At 36.7% G+C, this 18,693-nt stretch overlaps 1 protein-coding gene across 1 annotated transcript in view; it reads left to right on the plus strand.

The window, feature by feature from the left end:
• Positions 1–3,940: 3,940 nt before the first annotated feature.
• PELI1 (pellino E3 ubiquitin protein ligase 1) overlaps positions 3,941–18,693 on the plus strand; it is a 57,485-nt gene continuing 42,732 nt past the window's right edge. Inside the window, exon 1 of the mRNA XM_079111226.1 lies at positions 3,941–4,279. The gene's annotated coding sequence lies outside the window, so the exon portion shown is untranslated. The remainder of the gene's footprint in view (positions 4,280–18,693) is intronic.

The raw sequence follows: 18,693 nt of genomic DNA on the forward strand, positions 1-18,693 counted from the left end.
CAATGTGGGAGTCTCTCTGATTCTGAGAAATATACTCAATTTGATGAAACTGTTGGCTGTGGTTGTTCCATTTCGATTTAGCTACATATGACACAGAACACAAAATAGTGATGCATTTAACAGGATAGAATTTTGTTTCTCAATTTAAGAAAAGTCAGGAGGTAGTGAGTCCAGAGTTGATATATCAGTTCCATGGGTCATTCGGGACACAAATCTCTTCTATATTTCAGTTTGTCCCACATTTTTGTTTGTTTTAGGATTTCATTGTACCTACATGCTGATTTACTAACCATACCTGTTTTATTTTTGACAACTGTTCTGAGGTTTAGAATATATGTTTTTAACTAGTCAAATTTACCTTCAATCATATGATGCTTCATGTAAAATGTCAGATCTATCTAGACAATATAATTCCATTTCCTCCTTGAGCCCTTTGAGCTATTTTTGTCAAACATTTTACTTCTACAGCCCTAAAATAGTGCTGTTATTTTATTAAATTAATTATCTTTAAATTTTTTTGATTGAGGGGGAAAATTCTTATCACTTCTGGAACTCTTCATTCTTTAGTATAAATCCAAATTTTCCTCTGGTATGACTTTTCTTATGCTGAAGAAGTTTCTTTAGTACTTCCTGTAGTGCAGTTTTGCTAGATACATTGTCTCAGTGTTTATTTTCTTTAGCCTTCATTTTTGAAAGATATTTTCTATAAATATATGATCCTACATGACAGATTTTTTTTCCCCCTTCAGTGCTTTAAAAATGTATTCTGGCTTTTAGAGTTTCTGATTGGAAGTCCAATGAATTTTTGTCTTTGTTCCTTTTTATATAATATACCTTTTTCCTCTGGCTGCTTTTAATGTCTTCTCCATACCACTGGTTTTCAACAGTTTGGTGATGACGCCTTTTGCCATGGTTTTTAAGAGTGTGTGTGCATTTAGCCTATTTAGGAGTCACTGAGCTTGCTTCTTGGGTTTGTAAGTTTCATCAAATATGAAAATACTCTCAGCTGTATTACCTCAAATAATTTTTGTGTTAACCCCTAAGGCCCTTCTCTCATCTGGAAATGTGATTAAACAAATGTTAAAGTACTTGATATTATCACACAGATCACTGAGACCCTTCTTGAGTCTTGCCCCTCCCCCCTTTCCCTTTCCCCTTTCTCTTTGATTATGACTAGATTCTATTGCTTTGTCTTTTTGTTTGTTTGTTTTGGTAGCAGGGATTGAACCCAAGGGCTCTTAACTACTTGAGCCGCATCCCCAGCCCTTTTTTACTTTTTATTTTGAGACAGGGTCTCACTAAGTAGCTTCAGGCCTTACTAAGTTGCTGAGTCTGGTTTTGATCTTGGGATCCTCCTGCCTCAGTCTCCTGAGTCACTGGGATTACAGGTGTACACCACTATTGCTATGTCTTTAAATGTTTTAATTTTTCCTTTGAGTGTCTTAATTTGCTCAGTGTCTAATCTACCTCTGAGTTTTAATCCTATCTGGTAAAATTTTTCTTTCAGAAGTTGTAATTTTAATCTCTAGATTCCACTTCTTTTATCTTCAATTTCTCTTAGCATATGGAGCATATTCACCATGACTGCTCTGATATTGCTGACTGCCAACTGAGTCATTTGCAGCTTTATGTAGACTTTACTCCTGATTACATTTTTGCTGCTCCTTCCTATGTCCTAGTTCTTTTGTTACTTCCAACAGACTTTCATGATCTTCCTGCCTACTTCTTAAGTTCTAGAATCCTCCATGGTTCTATTATTGACTCCTCCTTTTCTGCTATGCATACTATTCCAGAGTGATTTCATTTATTCCTTCAACTTCAATACCATCTATATGATGGCATATTCCAATCCTATCTTATGCTGCTTTGATCTCTCCCCTGAGCCAAGGAGTATATATATAACTGCCACTCTACTACTCCAACTAGATATCACAGAGTCAACTCAAACTCAACCTACTCAATACCGTATCATGCCCCATACATGTTACACTCTAGAGGGGGATCTTCCTAGGCAGATAAAATTTTGATAACATGTATGGGGCATGATACAGTATTATGTGGGAAAAGATAAAAGAATGAACTAAGGTACTGGTGGCAGCAGGATTCAGAACTACAGTAATCAGGCACTACTTAGAGGATAGAATTAATAGAACTGAAAGACTAATTGCCTATGTTTAGGGGTAAAGGATGAGGAAAGTTATGAATTATGATGCTTTCAGTTGCAAGCAGCTAAAAACTCAATTCAAACTGGCTTAAACAAAGGAGATTTATTGACCCATCTATCAAAATTTTATCTGATTACAATCCTGGTGTGACTTTTTGTTGTTTCCAGAAAAAAAGCCCACATTAGTATGTTGTACAAGATTCTTCATCTAAGTTGTCTCCTTACTTTTTTCAGCAGCTACTCTCGCCGCTCTCCCCAACTCCATTCTACCACCTGCAATGCTGAACCAGAATGTTCTTTGGTCACATGCCTCCATGTTTTCATATTGGCTGCTGTCCCTGCCCTCCAAAGCTCTTCCCCACTTTTCTGGTTTCCTTTTGTACACTAAAATACACAGATACACCCATTTCTAGTTATTCTCAAATTCAAATGATCTTTTGAAGCACTTCCTGACCTTGCCTGAGTCTGAGGTTTTATGCATTTTTCTGCTATAGTCCTTACACACTGAGTCTGTTTAGCTTTATTGCAAAGTAAGCACTTTGAACAAGGAATGTTTCTTTTGCATTTCTGCATCTCTATTTCTGGGGCTCAGTAAAGTGCCTGGCACAAAGCCATCCAATGTTTTTGAATGAGCAAATAATTATGTGGTCTGCAGGAATCAGAATTTCTGATACTGAGACTGCCTTCAGAAACCTTGACTTTCTCTAAATGTATGTTGATTCCTAAGCATTAATCTTTTTCTTCCAGGGTGTGGGGTTCTAAGTAGACTGAGATGAGAAAAACAATGAACTTGGGGCAGGTTACTTCTAGCCCTCTGGAGAACCAGTCATGTGTCCTGGCTTTCTCCACCCTTCTCACCACGACTTATGCATACCTGGGTGCCCAGCATGGGTGTAGACTTAGTTGACCAGCCCAACAACATACTCATAGCTTGGTTCAGATTTCTCATTGCCAAATGAAAGTTTGCTAATACATTATATACGTTGTACCATTTTCAACTTTCCACTTACCTTTTGAACTTATAGGCACTTAATGAAATTTGTATGTCTTAAGCATTGTAGGCCTTAAAATGAACAAATCTTAAATTATTTTACACGAACAAGTAAAATTCAGCAATCTTAATAATGAACTTTACCTTTACCCATACTAGAGTTAGATATGACTGAGCACAGTGGTGCTGTTACTAACAGTTTCATAACTTATTGTTATGTTAAATTATTGGAAACAAGTAGATTTCAATGTTCTAGATAAAGAAATTTGAATTTAAGATAAGATTCACTTGAAGGAAGCAAGGGAAAGGGATATTTGTAATTTATGATATGTGGAAGAAAAGATGCAGAAAAGCCTGAAATATGAAAAGTTAGATTGCATGGGGCACTTGTATGTAGTGAGGTTAGCTGTTGGGAATGGAGTGAAGTAGGTAGGACCGGCTGTGGGACAAATACCCAACAACACCAGGACACAAGACTGGCCTTGTTTAGTCAACAACCCTTTGCACACGCTAGCTTAGTAAGTCGGTGACCATGGTAACGGTGTAGGGGGGACGCGAACATCTTCGAGCATGCGCATTGCAGAACGAGGGCGGTGGGATCCTCCACAACGATGTCAGAAAACTACAATTCCCAGGAGCCCTCGCGGCCCCGCCTCCCGCTGTGGCCCTACCCGCCCCTGTCCCCTCCCTTAGGTCCAGCCTTCCTGCTAGACCCCGCCCCTCCCTTCCAGTGTGTGTCAGTGACCCAGAGGCAGTGTGAGGCGGAGGAACCGTCGGGGGGCGCCGCAGCCGCCGCCAGCAGCAGCAGCAGCAGCAGCAGCAGCAGCAGCAGCAGCAGCAGCAACAGCAACAACAGCAACAGAAGCAGCCGTGCGACGCGAACGGATTTGTCTCTAACCCTCCGGGAGCGCACCACAAAGCGGGCCCGCGCCTCTAGTTCGGTCCGCGACTCCTCAGCTCTCGGCTCCGCGGTCAACTTCGCCTCGTGGGGTTCGGCCGGCTGGCGAGGCAGGCGGCGGCGGAACGCCGGGCTGTCTGCTCGCGCCCCCCGCGCACGCACTCTTCGCCCCCACGCTCTGGGTCTCGGGGGCCGCGCTGGCATTCCGACTACCAGCAGTTGTCCGGTGAGTGCGGCCGCGGCACGGCGCGGGAGGGGTCGCGTCAGGGCTGGCGAAGGGTGCGGGGAAGACCGGCGAGCAACTTCCTCGGCGGCTCTCCCCGCGGCGGGCCGGCCGGTTCTCCCCGCCCGCCTGCGCGCCCCCGCGCCGCGCCCGGAGGCGGTGGGGAGCGGAGTTTGCGGCGCCTGCATCCCGCGCCCTCGCAGGAGGAAGCGCCTTTGTCAGGAGGCGGCCCGGCGCGCCCTCCCCCACCGCGGGGAGCGGGCGCAAGGCGTCCGACTCCCGGCCCCGCGCCGAGCGGGCAGCGCTCTCCTGCTGCGGGAGGGGAGCCCTGCGGGCGGCGAGAGGCAGAGGGAAATGAAAGAGAAACAAAGGGGGCGGTGGGCTTTTGCTTTGTTTGCACGGATCTGATAACTTCTTTCTCTTCCCTTACATAACACAGACTTCCAAGTTAGTCATTCTTTTTATTGTTATGATGATTGTCATCTTCTCTGCGTGTCTCTCACATTTCCTTTCATCTTTGGATCTCAGAGCATTTTAAAAACACTAATTAATTTCACCTCCGGGGCCTTTGCCAAGCAAGTTAATACACCCGTTTCCGTCCGTCGGTAAACTGAGGTCCGAAAGCTCTCTAATTGATGGATATGCTTGATCTACCGCGCCTGGTGTCTGAGGATCTGAAAGCGTTTATGAGTAATAACTCGTTCTCCAATGCCCGGTGGAAAAGTTTAAGATGCTCATTTTACGTACAGGTTAACTGAAGTCTGAAAGAAGTCTGGGTAATTGTTAGGTAGTTGAAACAATAATTCCTAGTGCATAGTGTTTGAATCTTAAAACCTCAAAGGACTTCCTGAAAAATGTTCCGAGTGGGGAAAATACTGTAAATCATAAACTCACCATCTACTTTTCTTTTTATAGGTGCAAGTCTCTTCTGAGACTAGAGGAATGATAGGGTTTTGTTTTTTGTTGTTATTTTCTCTTTTTTTTTTAATGTTCACCCAAGAATTTAGATACTACACACAAGGGAATATGTCTTCATTTGATCACCAACAATCGTCCCATCGTTTAATCATCAAATAGTGTATTCATAAATACTGTGGAGCACCTTATCCATAAGATGCTGGTTGTACTAAGAACTAAAGCTATTAAGTACATAAAATAGTTATCAGTTTGTTTTGGTTCAGAGGCTTTCTTACTTTGCAAAAATGTTTTCATAGCAGGTGATCTCTTGTTTCAGATATGGCATTGGCTTTTTTGACATTGAATATGTATTACTCTTAGGAGAAATGAGTTTATCCATTTCTATACTAGTGCGAATTTAAATTTTTTTAATTGTAGAGAAGGTTTCCTTTGTGCAATTTTTCTCTTTCAGTTTTTGATACAGTTTCTTTATACCTAACAAGGAAACTGTTTTCTCAAAGTAAGCAGATTTACATCGGAGATCCAAGTTCAGGGCCAGCCTTAGCAACCCAGGGAGACCCTATCTCAAAATTTAAAAATTGAAAAAAGATGGGGATATAGCTCAGTATAAAGAGCCTTGGGTTTAATCAAAACATTGTCCTGATTATATAAATATAGCATATAAATTCTTTGTTTTTTATTAATAACTTCTGGAGTAAAATACTTGACTCTGAGGGCAATTTTATTTATTTCAGTAGTTATATTTATTTGATACCAAACTGGAAGGTACCAAAAATTTTAAATCAAGCATTGTTACAACTCCTCCTGAGATGAACAGTGATCAGAACTCTTGTAACAGTGAATATGTTCACTTATCCTAAATACGCTTGAATTTGTTTATGTATGATTTAGGTGCCCCCCCTAGATTTTACATTCTGGTGGTCACATCAGAAAATAAAAGTAAGACATTTGTTATTTTCCCCCCAAGTCTCTAACTTTTCCCCCTTTCTGTAGTTTGTTAAGAGATATTGAGTTTAAAACCATTGGAAATTAGAACAATTAAATGCAAAAAGTTGTATGTAGTAAAATGGTTATAATACCTCATCTAATAAATTTAAAGCTCTTAAAGAAGAAACTATCACCTATATTTTTATTAGCGTGGTAGTAATGTGCTATTTATTCACTTGAAAAAAGTGAGCTGGAAATCTGCCTTAGTGGCAGATTTTGGGGTTATCTGCACTCCTTAAGAAACTGGCATTTAAATAACCTTAAGTGTTGGGTTATGTTAAATATTTTCTATGGTATTTACCAACCAGATTTAACAGTGGCATTTGTACTCTAAGAAAGCTTCTAGCACAGTGTTTTCACTCAGTCCCTAGAATTCAAAAGGCAGAATCAGGGTTGACTGGTGAAGTCTGGTTTTGCAGGTGTTATTTTTTGGGGATCCCTTAAATGACTGAAAAGTACCTGGTTGGAAACTGAATTTAATACTGCTGAGTGCCACTTGGGCAAGTTTTGAGGGGAAGATTAAGGATGTTTCCATTTGACTTAGTTTCAGCTTCCTTTCAGGTTGTTAGATGTCAGTTGTATTTTAAAAGATCTCATTTCAAAATATACTTTATCGTGGTTGTACAGTAGCTTTAGGGATAAGGACTGTAGTAATTCTGCTGTTTTGTGAACAACTAATGTTTTTAAACAGAAACTTTTATTAGCAGATAATGATTTTAAGGCAAGAGTTAGAATTGAAAACTGTCTTTCCTACATATATACATAAATTTTATCTTGGAATATTAGTGTAGATCTATCCTAGTAATTATGTCAGAAAGACTTATAGGAGTTATTTTATTGTATATATTTTAACTGTGTATATTAAAATTTTGTAATGACCAATATGTGATCGCACTGAGGTGGTTTTAGGAGTTTCTTTGGAAAAATCGTGTTATTCCAATTTTGTCTTTCAGCCGAGGAAAATAAAGCAGATTTAAAGAGCCAGTGAAGGGGCCAGGGCTATATCTCTGTTAAAGCACTTGCCTAGCATATTCGAGGCCCTGGGTTCAATCCCCAGCACAACAACAAAAACAAACAAACAAAAAAAACAAAACACACAATTGAAAGAAGAGAATGAAGGAAAGGGAAAATGATAAAGAAAAATTTAAAGGGTACAATAGTAAAGATTCTCAACTGCATGTATAAATAAGAGACAAAATTCTTACTTAAGAAGTCTATAAACAGTGCATTTCACTTTGCTCTGTTTGTAAATTGATAGCATCTTTCCCAGATTCCCTCTAAATATATTAGCCAGAAATATACAGAAGTCATTCTTTCAAGGGATTTGTGTTGTTAGAGGTTTTTTTAATTAATTTATTTATTTTTTATTGTTTATTTAGTTATACATGACAGCAGAATGCATTTTGATTCATTGTACACATATGGAGTGCAACTTTTCATTTCTCTGGTTTTACAAATATAGAGTCACAATATTCATGTAATCATACATGTACATAGGATAATGATGTTTGTCTCATACCACCATCTTTCCTTCCCCTGCCCCCCCCTCATTTCCCTCTACACAATCCAAAGTTCCTCCATTCTTCCTTACCCCTCCACCCCACCCCCATTATGTATCAGCACCCACTTATCAGAGAAAACATTTGGCCTTTGGTTTTTTTGAGATTGGCTTATCTCACTTAGCATGATATTCTCCAGCTCCATCGATTTATCTGCAAATGCCATAATTTTATTCTTATGGCTGAATAATATTCCATTGTGTATATATATTGGTCACTGAAAGATCTGAGGAAGATTCAGGTTTTGCCCCTAGTTTTTTTGTTTTTTTTTTTTCCCATGTTATCTTGAATTGATCACTTCTCCATATTTTTCCTTCAGAGGTTTGAAATAATTGCCCAACATATTACACTTAGAAATCCTAAATGATTTTTGTTGCTGCCAAATGAATTTGTAAGTGCACAAGATATATTGGATGAATGTTGGGGAATATCTGTTTTTCTTTTCTTTTTCACTAGAAATAGGTAATTGAAACCTAACTTGAACCTACCTTCAGAATAAACTCTTTGAGAAAGGGTTCCATCAGATGATTTAAGAGAAATTAATTGTAAATGATTCTGAGATTTATTTTTTTCAGAATGTTGTACAAGGTGTTTTTTATTCTTTTCTTGCCTGCAGTAAACTCCACAGAGAAAAGAGATTCTATATAGTACTGTAGTTTCACCCCATAGTACTACTTCTGCACCTCAAAATACATTTAGAGAAAAATAGAATGTGTTGCTGATGCGTATAAATGGGAAAATCCTCACATCTGTCAGCTTCCCCCAGTTAATCTTGACCATTCATGTAGTTTTAAAAAATTAATTCAACACACATGTAATTTACTTCTCAAAAGCATTTGTAGCTGATTTTTATTTTGTAATGAATCTCTTGGGATGTTGCTAATTCTAAAACTATGTAGTATCCCCAGTTTTCCATCATCTTTTGCAGTTTCTTTTTCTCTTATTTTTTGGCTGCGGTTTACTTTTTTCCCTAAACTGTCTAAAATAAACTATGAAATGTTTAAACATACTTAACAAGAAATATATTCAGTAATTTATCGTGCTAAATTTCAGCTAAATTTTCCACATAGAAGGTGCATTCAAATCTGTTTTGGGTAGAAGTACACTTTTGAAGGTGTCTAAATAAAGCAGGGATAGCAAATAGATACCACCTTGGGTACCAAATCCATTTGCCTGATGGTCACTGCCTAGATGCTGTGTTTAGAAAACTGGGCTTCCTAGTTCAGATACAGCAGGAAAGAGTGCTGTGCTTACCAGTTTCTGCTGTTGGATGGGCAATAGACTTCTGGAATGAATGCCAAATATTAATTCTTTATTTGATTTTTTACTCTTACATTTCAGGGACTGGCCTAGGTACTGATATCACACAGACTAAAATCTGTCCTTCCTGGTGTTTACATTCTAATAACAAGACCCAGACAATAAAATAAATCAGTAAAGTATTTCATGTTTCAAGTAAAGTGACCTGGTTTCTTCAAAAAATAATAGCGAGAAACAAGAGAGGGGGAGGAAACTACAAGACTTCAAAGAGATTTAAGAGGCATATCCACCAAATGCAGTATATGGAACTGAGTTAGATCTTGCTCTGTGCATACTAACTTTAAAAAGATATTTATGAAAAATTGGGGAAACTTTAACACTGGATATGTAATTTAAAGGAATTATTGACTTTTTTTTTTTTTTTTTTTTTTTTTTGGTACTGGGGTTGAACCCAGGGTGCTCAATCATGGAGCCACATCCCCAGCCCGTTTTTTATAGTATTAGAGACAGGGTCTTGCTAAGTCACTCAGTGCTTGGATAAGTTGCTGAGACTGACTTTAAACTCATGATCCCCCTGCCTCAGCCTGCGGAGCCACTGGGATTATAGGTGTACGCCACCATGCCTGGCAGAATTACTGACTTCCAAGGCATGAATAGTGATTTTTTTAAGTCCTTGCCTTGTAGAAATATTTAATTTATGAATTAAAATATATCTTGATTTTTTTTTTTTTTGCTTTAAAGTAATTTAGAAGTGAGAATATGGTTGAAACAAGATCAACTTTATATTTTGTTGATGGTAGATGCCATATAGATACATATTCTTTCTACTTCTGTGTGTTGGAAAATTTCTATCAAGTTTTATGCACACATGACACACAAATAAAGCAGGGAAGAAGAAGGACTATGTGGGACACCATTAAAGGGTAGGGAGAGGGGATGTAGTTTTAAGGGTAGTCAGAAAAGACCTCATTGAGAAGATGATATATATTTGAGTAAAGTGCAGGAGGTGAGAACAAGCCTTGTAGGTAAACTTGGTGCAAGACATTCCAGATAGAATGAACAAGTACAATGGTCCTGGGAGGGGAGTGTATCTAGACTACAAGAAACTGCAAGATTAGAATGGATCAGATTGAGAGAGAATATCGGGAAACAAAGTCAGAACGGTAAAGAGACAATAATAAAGAATAGATTGAATAGGACTAGTCTATCTTTGTTTTAATGTAGAAACCTAAAATAAGTCTTCTATTTTAGAGTGGTCACCATGGAAGTCATATACTTCTTTAGTAATACTAACATTCCTCAAAATATTTTTGACTTTTTTTTTTTTTTTGCTTGCCTTCTAAACCACACATGAAAATAGATTGTTACTTTGTATTTACTCCTTGTTTTTAAGGAAAAAGGGGTTATGAGCCACATGATACTTCATCTTATTTATCAGATATGACTCAGAATTGATTTCAACAGAAAGAAAATAGGAAATAACTTGAGGCTATTTCTAAAAATTGTGAGAAGGCAATTACTGCTTCTAAAAATCAGACCCACCCATAGACTAAACAGGAGTTTTAATCATGTTTTGGACAATTGTAGCATCATTTGGAATAAGGATATAACCTCTGTGAGTGACTAGTATAAAGGCACTATATTCATTTGGGTATTTAAGCTCTAATACTTAAAACACACAAATGCACAGAAGTTCATGTGCTTTTGTTTTTTGAGGGGGCTCAGTATTGGGAATTGAACCCAGGGGTGTTCAACCACTGAACCACATCCCTAACCCTTTATTTATTTATTTATTTTAAGATAGGGTCTTGCTAAGGTGTTTAGGGCCTTGCTAAGTTGCTGAGGCCGACCTCGAACTTGGTGATCCTACTGCCTCAGCCTGCGGAGTCACTGGGATTATAGGCATGTATCACCACTCCTGGCCCATGTGCATTTCTTAAATACTCAAAACAGTCATTGCAGATGTTTTATTTATATCATGTATTCAAGACTAAAGAGGTGACATTTAAAAATGTAGTAAAATTGTATAACTTATTGGTATGGTGTACAGTTGGGAAATCCAAAGACTAATGGACATTGCTGAGATGAGTCTGGCTCTCAAGTCTCCTATTCATACTTCATTTCTCAAATCAGTAATTGTTTCAAGTTTTAAATCTTTATTATTAAAACTTTAGAAAGGTCTGGAGTTGTAACTCAGTGGTAGAGCGCTTGCTGCTTTTCTAGCACGTGAGGCACTGGGTTCGATCCTTAGCACCACATAAACACAAATAAATAAAAATATTGTTTCCATCTACAACTAAAAGATATTTTTTAAAAAATAGAAAAATTGGTTGTCATCCAGATGTTTTTAAATATCAAAGAAAACCCTTGATAAATTTGGATTTTTAGAAAATTTTCTATTCATGAGAAAATATATCCCTAGTTTTGAATTATATACAATAATTCATTCTTTATAGGGTTATTTTTATATTATACTAGTTCATTCTTTATAGGATTAATTTTTCCAACCTGAGAAACTAAACTTATTGAATGATTTTTACTGGTAATAATGGATAAAGAAATCCATCCTTTTTAATTATGTGTAACAGTGGGGGAACACAACTTTTGCCATTTATATCTTTAATCAATAGTGTTTAGAATTTAATGGCAAGTAGAATTTGTGAATTTTTATTATATACTAAATTATTTAGTGATCATTAAGACCATATGTACATAACTGTAAAAGGAATACTTTATCAAAGCTTCCTATTTTAAACATTTTTCAGTAAACTGTTAGGATTCAAGTCATTTCACTTAATTTCATCCCTTTGGTGTACGTGTATATACATATATATGTGTATATGCATATGCATGTGTATGTGTAAATAGATAACCAGACCCATTCTTCATACACTACACATACTATCAGGATTGATCTGTTGGACTGGACTATTTAATGAGTTTGAAACACTAGCCTGTTAGTGTGGAACACACAGCAGGTGTTTAATTCCTGGGCTTTCCATTAACTCTTGAAAGTCTTTAAAAAGCTATCTTTGATTCATCTGTAAAATAAAAATGGCAGTTTTTCATAAAGGACTTTGAATTTCTGTGATAACCATACTGAAGTATGACTTATTTTAGAAATAGCTTTCAGTCTGTTGATTTGGTAGTAGAATGATGAATCTGCTTTTCATTTCCACTTATGTAGAATAAATAAATAACTTAAAATGGAAGAAAAAAGAGGGGGTAGGGAACAAGAGAAGGAAGGAAAGAAAAAAATTGGTTGTCACAAAATGGTAAACATTGCCAGAAATAATTCTTGTAACTTGGATCTACTTACGCATCTATGACCTAATGAGCTGACTCAAATTTATAAATTAGATAGCGAATGAAAATAATAAAACTTCTATTTAAAGAAGTTGCTTTGCTAAAAGAATACCATTTGTTAATTTAAACATTAAGAATTAAGAATTATTTGAAAATTAAACCTATTAAGTTTAGGTTTTTGCAACAGCGGGTTTTAGGTGTTACTTTGAGCTCATGCATTGCAAGATACTCATAATTCCATGTCCCTGCCTTTCTCATTTTCATCTTTTCATTACTCTGCCATTATCCCTCTTTATGATCCTTCACCATCTTTATTTTTGCCCATTGTTCTTCCACAGTATCTCATAAAGGGGACCTAAAATGAATTAAGAGCCTAAAGAAGTAACTTGCAGATAGCAAGTATAACACTTTTCGTATTTGTGCCTTACCTCTATCTTCTGTCTTAACTTTCCTTACCTTTTTTTGATGTGTATTCTGGTAGAGACAGTGTATTCTATCAGCTAGACGTAGCTTGATAACTATTTGACCTGCAGGACGCAATATTTTTTTTAACTCAGTAATGTAGGAAGCGGTAATAGACTTACTGATTTGAAAGCCTAGTAACTAATAACTTCATCCATCTGAAATCTATATAGCTAAACTAGCAAAGTTTGATAGAATTAACAGCCTAGTGGGATTTGAAAAACTATTTTCAACTTGGGAGGTTGAGTCAGGAGGATCACACATTTGGGGCAAGCCTGGACAACTTTAGGGATACCCTATCTCAAGATAATGAAAAGGACTGGAGACGTAGCTCAGTGGTAGAGTACCTTTCAGTTCAGTCCCCTCTACTGAAAAGAAAAAAAAAAGTGAATTATGAAATGATTGACTCTGATTTTCCTAGTTGCATGTTGTAGTGCTCAACATTTAAGATTAGCTTAATCTTTAGAAGGTACAGTTGAGTTCAATTTTTTTTAACAGTGAGTGAAAGCAATTTGTTCTTCAAAATCTTCATGTTGTTTTCCTGGTTCTTGGTATATACTATCCTCTGAACTTAATGTTCCTCTGGGTTTAAGTCAGATTTAATAGTATGCATGTACTGGAAGCATTAAAAGTTGATTTTCTGTCATTTTAGACTTTGGTTAACATGATAGATTTTTCTTCTACTTGTTTCTCACTACCATTCTTTAAATTTACCATCAGAAGTCTAAAACATCCAAATTATAAAACCAGTTATCATTCATAAGAAAGTGTGTTAAAATATGTATCTTTTGTAAAGTAGTGACTGCTTCTAATTAGAAACTGCAACCCTATGTGCAGACTTCACATATCAGAAACTGTTTTAAGTATACTTAATGCTTTACTGTAATCTTCATTTAAATTAAATGATTCAGTCTCTGAACTAGTCTTGTTAGGTCACCAAAGGAGCTATGATGAATTTCGAGGTGAGTTCTTAAACTGTTGAACATAGAGCAGATCTATAACTTTGTTGATACCAGACATTTTTCTTTTTAATTCAATGCTGAAATTTATTCAATAAAATTCCATTTTGCTAAAAGCATCTTGTGTCTCTTTTAGAAATAGTGTGTTGATTTATTCACATAGTTCATCTGTTAAAGACTAGTCTTTAAGGCACTTGCCAGAATTACCTCCTAAACCTACCTTTAAAATGGTTTCCAAAAAGAATTTGCAAGGTTTCATAACCGAGTAGGCTGTTAATGATTCAGTAGGCCCCCTCATTTTCCTCCTACCCCTTGAATTGAAAGCTCCTTCATAGCATCTAGGTGTCCTGAGTCATCATGGCTAAACTGTATAAAAAAGAGTTGTCATATGGAAAAATTCACCATGAAGTAAAATTGTTAGGAAGCAATGTTAGTCAGAGATCATTCACTGATCACAGAGATAGAACTGAAATGTTGTTGACTTCATTTAAATATTTGAGTGTATTTACATGTGTGCTTTATTACAGGATTGCAAATCCTTTAATACCTAATAAACCATATAAGGTATTTATTCCTAGTTAAATTTTAATTGGTTTGACTTTTATTATATGTTAATTGAAAAGGAATTTTTAAAATTGAATAAATGTATCAGAAAAAGCAGTAGGTATAGGTTAAAAATCACTACACCTGAAGTTAGGGCACCTAGAGTACTGGTCCATTTATTCAGTATGCGAGATCATATATTTCATTTTGCCTCTCTGGGTCGAATTCTTTATCTTTACAAGGTCAGCTAATTTGTAGCACTTAACGTCCTCTTTGGAACCAGCCCATGGCTGACATAACTAAAGACTGATTCCAAACCATCTTCAGACTTCTTTTTGATACAGTGCTCTCAGAAACTATATATTTGGTATTCTAGATGAAATCCTTTTGTCATCTCAGTCATCCTAGGTCTCTTCCAACTCCAAGATTCCATGACTTTAAATGATTTGGCTAAAAGAAGTCTCTTCCTTTCTGAGTATACGGCCTCTTTACAGTGAGGGTTTAAGGTCAAAACTTAACTATATGAATTTAAGAATTCTTTGTAGTCAGGGATAGCATGTTTATGTTTTATGTAGTAATGTTAAAATATTGAAGAAAATTTACAGGGGCATTTTAAATTCCACACGGGATGAAAACAAATCAAAATGTTTAGTGATAATTTGATTTAAATTCAAGTTCTGACTGTTCTGTGGCACATACCTCAGGTTCAAAGTGATATGTTTGTGTGGTGTGTGCACTGTGAAGCAGAATGAATGCCAGACCCAGAGATCTGAGTTCTAGCTCTGCAAACTGTTTTTTAACCTGGTTAATGTCCTTATCTAAGTAATGGTATCACCAGTGCATCTCAAGCGCTAATGTATTCTATTGATTGCCTAGGGATCATATTAAAAGGCATATTCTGACACTTTTGGTCTCAATGGATTTTGAGATTCTTCATTTCTAATAAGCTTTTACTTGTGCTACTATACCACAAAACATAAAAACTAAAGTTTTACTTATTACTAGATAATTTCCAAGGTTCCTTCTGGGTTAGAGGCTCTTTGCACTCTTAATGCTACTTCTTTCTCTCCAACTCTTTCACATCGCCACTAAATTTGTTCTTTTTGAATTCTCTTCTTCTTGTACTTGTTCCCTGTTTTCTCATTCTGACAACTCCTTTAAATTTGATATTTTTCCCTTTCCTGAAAAACTTTTTGAAAAAATTTTTTAGTTGTCAGTGGCTCTTTATTTACTTATATGTGGTGTTGAGAATCCAACCCAGTGCCTCACATGCTAGGCAAGTGCTCTACCACTGAGCTATAACCCCAGCACCTCCTGAAAAACTTGATATAGGTGGTCACTCAGGCTAAAAGTAAGGTAGTATGCTGGAAAGGAGCTCTGATTAGAAGGAAAATGGATGTAGAACCCTCCCCCACTGATTAGCAACTCTGTTGCTTTGGTAGTTGACTCAGTTTACTTAATCTCTCAAGGCTCTGAGTATGTTTCTAGTAACATTGTCAAAATGAATAGAGATTCTCTATTCAGCCCTCAGTTAAATATCAAACATAAAGTAGGTAGTCAAAAATTAGAAGTTGTTTTTATTGCTCTTTTCCATATTTTTATTGGTACATTATAATTATAATTATGGGATTCATTGTTATATATCTGCACATGTACACAATATTAACAGTATTATTCAGTTATTATTATTATTATCCTGACTTGGTTTGGCAGGAAGAAAAAGGAGGGCAAGATCTGCCCCCACACTTAAATTTTCAACTGCCTACTAAACATACTAATTCAAATTCTTGGAACTTACCATAGGCAGAAAGACATTTTTCTTTCCACATCTGTTTTTCTTCATTCCATCCTGATGAAGGTTAGCGTTTCACTCTCTACATGCCTGTCAGGAGCCTGTCATTTCTGCCTTGGTTTCTCAAGTACTACTTTCCTTTATCCTCACTGCTATCCTGTTAGGTCAGTTCTTCATCTTCTTTCTTCTGGGTTATTTTTATCTGACTTCCTGGATTCTGGTTCCTCACATTTTCTTATACATCTTCCATATCGCTTTTAATTTTGTTTTTCTAAAAATTCTTTTTATGAACCCAATATTTCTTGAATATCTGCAATGTAGAATGTAGTACAAGTGGTGACTATATGGTGAAAGAACAAAATGAGACTGTTCTTAATGAAAATCACAGACTAGGGAAGAGGATCAATATTATGCAAGTACATACAGAGCAAGGTGCTATGAGACAGAGTAACAGGGGACCTGGATTATATTGGGTGGTCAGAGAAAGCCTTCTGAGGAGTTGACACTTAAATATCTCAGGAATAAGGAGGAGCCCAATAGTATTGTTCCAGTCTGAGAGTACAGCAGGAGTAAAAACCATGAGTGGGGAGAGTTGAATGTGTTTTAGAAGACAAGTGATAAGGGATGGCAATGGACAGGATAGTATGTGGAAGTTAAGAAGGTATGATGGACTTTCAAGTTGCTGATATAAGCAATTTCTGGATTTAGTTGTGCCATTTACTGAAGCAGAGGTACCAGGTGAGTACAGGTTAGGGCAGGGGGGTGGAACCACTTTAGTTTGTCAAGGTTGAAAATCTGAAAAAAACAAATGCAGTTATGTTAGTCCCCTACAACTGGTTTCCCATTTTCTATAACGTGTTCCAGATTCTGTCTTGGCTTATGAAGTTTTACATAATTTACCAAACCTTCCTCTCTAGCTGCTTCTCCCTCTTCTTCCTGTCATTATTTTGCTTAAGCCATAATGCTTTTCTCCAGTTTTAGACCTCTGCATATGTTATTCCCTTTGGATGGAATAAGTGTCTCTGATTAAGATCTTTTCATTATTCAAAGCCCATCTGGCAAATCATTGTTGTATATGATCTTCTCTAGGTTTAGGATTGAATCTCAGGACTTTTTATTTGATTGATAGCTCAATTGTATTACAATTTCTCTTTTAGCATATCTGGATATACTTTACTACAGTATAAACTATGTATATAGAGGTCTAAGCTTATTGTCTTTGTGTTCCCAGGATCTAGGGAGCATAGTAGTGCTCAGAAAATAAATGAGTGGATGTTGTTCTTAAAAAAATAGTCTTAACACAACGCCCCTCACAACCAGGATGAGTATTCTTTGCTTCCGTGGTGCCCAAACACTTTTTTTAAAAAATATTTTTAAGTTGTCAATGGATCTTTTTATTTTATTTATTCATTAACATATGGTGCTGAGGATCAAACCCAGGGCCTCACACATGCCAGGCAAGTGCTCTACCACAGAGCCACAACTCAACCCTCAAACACTTCATGTGCCACATATTTACATTAAATTGTCTAGCATAAATTTAATGGCAGAGACCAAGTCCTAATTTTTCTTGTCTTCCTAGCACCTAATACTAACTAAACTTGGAATTGAGAAAATTCCATTAGATCATAGTTCAAACTACTGAATACCTCACAATAATATATGCATTAATTAATTATGCACATTAATGAAGGCTGGTAGAAGAGGAAGGGAAAAGGAAAATCCCATTATAATTATCAACATATCTCAAGTGCTTGCTTGCTGTGCTTGATAAAAAGATATATAATGGCTGGGTGCCGTGGCACATGCCTATAATCCCAGAGACTTGGGAGGCTAAGGCAAGGAGGATTGAGAATTGAAAGCCAGGCTCAGCAATTTAGCAGGGCACTTAGCATCTCACTGAGACCCTGTCTGTAAATAAAATACAAAAAAGGGCTGGGGATGTGGCCCAGTGGTTAAGCACCCCTGGGTTCAGTCCTCAATACCAAAAAACAAAAACAACACCAACAAATATATATATATGAAATGACGCTAAATAAATAATAAAATCTCATTATTCCTTTGAAATAGATGTGGTGATCACTTAATATATTGTCTCCATCTTGCTAAATCCAGTCTTCATCTTATCTGACCTTGGAAACCTTAGTCTTAGACTCTCCTGTCTTTCTCCTCTATACTCTTTTCCATAGGTCATTTCATCTATATATTGAAGATTTCCAGGTTTATATTTGTGACCCATAACTCTCCTCCAAATGCCAGACTTGTATGTGTATACGTTTCTAACTTTCTCCATGGATATCTCAAAAATAAATTTCCAAACCCAGAAGTCTCCAGAATATCAGACCATAGGACCATAGAATTTTTGAAGTAATTTATTACCCTTTTTTTTTTTTTTTTTTTTTTTTGTGGTGCTGGGGATTGAACCCAGGGCCTTGTGCACGTGATGTAAGCACTTTACCCGCTGAGCTATGTCCCCAGCCCAATTTATTACCTTTAATAAAAATTAATTTCCAATATTGCCCTAACTCCAAAATATTTTCTTCAACTAGAAATAGTATCCATACTAATTACTTCTAGTTTTTTTTGTTTTGTTTTGTTTTGTTTTGTTTTGCGGTACTGGGGATTTGAACC

The sequence above is a fragment of the Sciurus vulgaris genome (assembly GCF_902686455.1).
Source record: "Sciurus vulgaris genome assembly, chromosome: 14".
Classification (NCBI taxonomy): domain Eukaryota; kingdom Metazoa; phylum Chordata; class Mammalia; order Rodentia; family Sciuridae; genus Sciurus; species Sciurus vulgaris.